Below are 4,807 nucleotides of genomic sequence, written 5' to 3'. Positions count from 1 at the left end.
CAGGTAAGGACTGACTTGCTTTGGCTTGCTGACATATGGTACACTCTTGTACAAATTATCGAATGTCCTCCCTCATTTTGGGCCAGTAAAGCTAGGCACTGATTCTTGACACAGTACGATGAATACCTGCATGCCCCCCAATTTTAAAGGAATGAAATTCATTCATAATTGTCCGAAGTAACTTTTCTCTCTTGGAATCATAATTTGCCCCTTCCATGTAACAACCTCTTGGTGTATTGCATAGTCTCCACTTTTTCCAGCATTCATGTTACACTCCTTATAAATTTTCAGCAATTATTTGTCCTTCTTTGTGGCCTTTACAACTTCCTTCAACCACTCATGTAAAGGCTCAGACCATGCCATATGAAAACTTCTAGATAAGGCATCAGTTGGGATATTTTCCTTGCCAGGGGAATATTGAATTGTAAAATCATACCCCAAAAATTTGGGAAGCCATTGTTGCTGCTCCGGCGTTTGAAGCTCTTGGTCCAACAACTCCTTAAGGCTTTTTTGATCGATTTTAATAATGAATTTGCGGCCCAACAAGTAGTGTCGAAACTTAACAAAGGATTCAAAGATAGCATAAAATTCTCTAACATATGCGAATTTCCTTTGCATCTTTGCTGATAATTTCGTAGAAAAATAAGCAATGGGGTGTTGGTTCTGACTTAACACCGCACCAATACCCAAGCCCGAAGCTTATGTTTCTAATATAAATGTCTCAGCAAAGTTTGAAAGAGCGAGTATCGGAGCGATTGTAAGGGCTAACTTGAGTGCTGGAAAAGCCTGATCTACTGCGGGTGACCACTTGAATGCATCTTTCTTCAATAAGTCAATGAGTGGAGAAGCTATTTGAGCATATCCCTTCCAATCTGTTGAACTCCAAAAGTGCATTTGGAGAATTTAGCGAATAATTGATGTTGTTGGAGAATATTCAGCACTAACTCAATGTGTTGCAAGTGATTTGCCCAAGTAGTGCTATACACCAAGATATCGTAAAAAAAATACAAATCTCCTCAAATAACCGTTGAAAATCTGATTCATTAGGCTTTGAAAGGTCACCGGCGCATTTGACAGTCCAAATGGCATTACTAGCCATTCATATAAACCTTGATGTGCGAAAAGTCATTTTATGTCAATCGTCTGGATTCAACAATATTTGGTGATAGCCAGACCTTAAGTCAAGCTTGGAGAAATAATGAGCCCCATAGAGTCATCAATCAATTCATCCACTGTTGGAATAGGGAAACTGTCCTTAATTGTAATAGCATTTAAGGCTTTGTAATCATTGCAAACTCTCTATGATCCGTCTTTCTTCTTGACCAAAATGATGGGAGAAGAAAAAGGACTAGTGATAGGCTGAATCAGACCTTCTTTCAACATATTGTCCACTAACTTTTCTATTTCCTCCTTTTGGTTGTGTGGATACCTATATGGTTTCACCTTAACTGGGTTGGAGCCAACAAGCAAAGGAATTGAATAAACATGTGACATGTTAGGGGGTAGGCCCCTTGGAGTAGAGAAAACCTTGTTGTAAGTGTGTAATAACAAAGCTAACTCCAGTTCCACGTCACAGGAGATGATTTATTTGGCTGATACTTATCTTCATAAAGCTTAGCCAAAGCCACCGCGCGCAATAATGTCGATGGGGATAATGCCATCACATCCCTTTTAATATCCACCTTCAAACCACTAATGAAACAATTCAAAATGGCAGCCTCTCCTAAGCCTTCAAATCTATTAGCCAATGACATGAACTTCAGATAATACTCTGATACTGAAAAGGCCCGAAGTGAGACTCCATAGCTCATGTAAGAGTTGCCCAAGTAGTCACAACATCAATTTTTTGGAGCATTTGGAACCAAGGAACCACCTTCTTCTCAGAATGCATTGAAGCAATTTCAACATGATCAGCATGCTGGGTGTTGTGATAATTGAAAATTTTGTCAGCTTTGAATATCCATTCTAGCACAGACAAAGTTCCATTGAAATGGGGAAACCCCAAAGAAATGGCTATGCTCGGTGAAATTGTCGTAATTGGAGAAACCCTTATCGTGGACCTTGAGTTCGTTGTTCTTCCATGATTGTGCGCAGAACTCAATAACAATTGTTGCAAAGCTGCTTTAATTTCTTCCATCATTGATTCTTGTACCTAAGTCTTCGCCTCCATTGATTTTTGAAGTTGGTCCACAGTTACCGTTAAACGACGAATATCCTCCGCATGGGTACGAATTTTGGCCTGCATATCCTTCATTCTGGTGTTTTCCGCCATGGAAGTCAATGAAAGCACCAAATGCAATAGCTAGTTTCAATCACAGATAAAATTTCAATGAATTAGTAACTTCAAACAATAAACCAGAATTGGGAACAGAGTCAGGGTAACTTTGAATTTTATTTCTACAATCAACGTCTCAGAATTCAACAATTGAAAGTATAACCAGCAACACAATGAAATTCAAATGTCTATTAACCGCAAAATTATTATTCGCTCCTCTTCAATGCCATACCTGCATTGAAGCATAGAAGGTTGGTGATTGTGAGTAATAGAGTCAGATTGAGAAAGAAAATAGGAAAGTCAGGGGAAAGTTTAGAGTAATCAGAGGAGAAGATTTTCATATCGCATAATCCCTCTACACGTAGTTCCTCCATTTTGTATTCTTTTTCCAAACTCTGTCACTTTTGCGCAAGTCCTTCCCCTTCTCATTTGTTGACACGTGGCCATTACGAATAACAACTTCATTCTCTTTATTTTTGCTAGCCTCATTGTCCGTTACAAATCAACTCTAAATCTTTTTTTTTTTTTCTGTAAAAATCATATTAAATAAAAGTATTTGTGATATATTGAATAATAGTATTTGTGATATATCGGATAAAAGTATTTGCGATGCTTCAACCATGTATAAAAAATTAATACATAAAATAGAGATTCCATATCTATTTATATTTACATAATCTCGTTACACATATGTCTTCTTGAGTGTGTGCTAGTGAACTTGTGCTTAAGAATTACATTACAGCTGCAATTTGATATTTTAATTATATCGGTAATCAAAATATAAAATAGAAAACAAAATGTAAAAATTACCTACCATGAAATTAAATAATAACTAAATTAGTTTTTAATTACTTAGAAATGCCACCAGTTGTTATTTAAAATGAAATCATCAATTTTTTTTTCTCTTTCTATTAGCCATAATAGAAAAGACATGTACCTGCTTCATACAATATAATTATACTTCATGATCAAGCAGCTCCATCTCTATTTTATTAAAACAATAGTACTACTTCATTGTCTTGTCTTGGCAAGAAATTATGCTTAAACTGTCTTATTGTTCTTCGCCAATCTAATCCATTCTATAATTTCAGGACCCTTATTTCTATTTTCAGAGAACAGTTGTGTCCATTATAATCAATTTCAAGACCATTGAAGATTAAAAATTCAATTCATTACTAGAAATTTTCATATTATATGAGACTTTTTTTGCAAATTTATTAAAAAAATTTGCAAGACTTTTTTATGCTATTTCTTCTAAGAATCTTAATTAACAGGTAATTCTTTTGTGGGTAATTATCTCCTATAAAATTATAAAATTTACAGGTATTTTCTACAAAAATGGTTGCAAAAAGTATTTTATACAAAATATTTTACAAAAAAAAAATTGATAGCAATTTCTTACCATTTTTTTTTCACAACAAAATTTGTAAATATTTCCTATAAAAAAAATTCAAAACAAAACTGGCAGAAAATATGAATTTTTTTTAGTAGTGATTGAAGTGAATACAAAATATCTATTTATCCATCTATTATATATATATATATATATATATATGTTTAATTAAATTTTAAATTTGTAATACATTTAAATATTTTTAATTGAGTTTTTTTATACGTTCTTTATTCTTTTTTATTAGGTACTTAATTTTTGTAATTTTTAATTGATTAACTATTATTTAATTTTTTTTTCGTTAATGAGATAATATCACGGTTTATTCTATTATATTGGTTCATTATTTTCATTTGTTAAGACGTTTAAGATTTTGTAATCGGTATGAATCAATATTGTGATTATTTTAAAACAAGTGACATTTTTTATTCATTGAATTTTACAATAATTGTTTTACATTAACTACAAAATCTCACATTTATTAACATGGATATGTCATCGTAGTTTTTAAATTTTCAATTAGATTATTTAGGTATAACAAATGTGTTATTTTGGTAATTGAAATTCAAATTTTCTGCATTAAATCTTTTAAATATCTTAATTATGTTATTTAAATTCTAGTATTAACTAAAATTTGTTGATATTAATTAGATAAATATATGACATGTATAAAGTATTATATTATATCTTTATAATATGACATGCATAACGTGGTTTTTTAAATTTATTACTCAATTTCTAAAAAAAAAAAATATTTTGCCCATCCTCATCTTATACATTTATTCTCCTAATTTTGTTCTCTCTAATTCCTTACTTTTATTTTATAAGGTTGTTATATTAAAATCCAAATAGTTTTTAATTGTTCTCACTAACTTAAGGATTTAGATCTACCGGTATGCTTGAAAGCTCTCCGTTAACTCAATTAGATCAGTAGGCTAAAATCATACAATTTTTTTATATTTGAAAAAATTAATTCATATAATTAAAAGTTGAAGGATTAAAATCACACGAGTAAACATAATTTAAATTAGTCAAGAAAAAAAACAGAAATAGTGAGATATAATGTACCTGACACTGGATTAAATAAATTAGGCTGAAATCTCTCTTCTAAGTTTATTCATTATTACTGATTATAATATTTT

This window comes from Vigna unguiculata, chromosome 10, assembly GCF_037176805.1.
Source record: "Vigna unguiculata cultivar grain cowpea cultivar isolate G323 ecotype 2 chromosome 10, ASM3717680v1, whole genome shotgun sequence".
Classification (NCBI taxonomy): domain Eukaryota; kingdom Viridiplantae; phylum Streptophyta; class Magnoliopsida; order Fabales; family Fabaceae; genus Vigna; species Vigna unguiculata.
The sequence above is the reverse complement of the archived record's forward strand: the minus strand, read 5'-3'. Positions refer to the sequence as shown.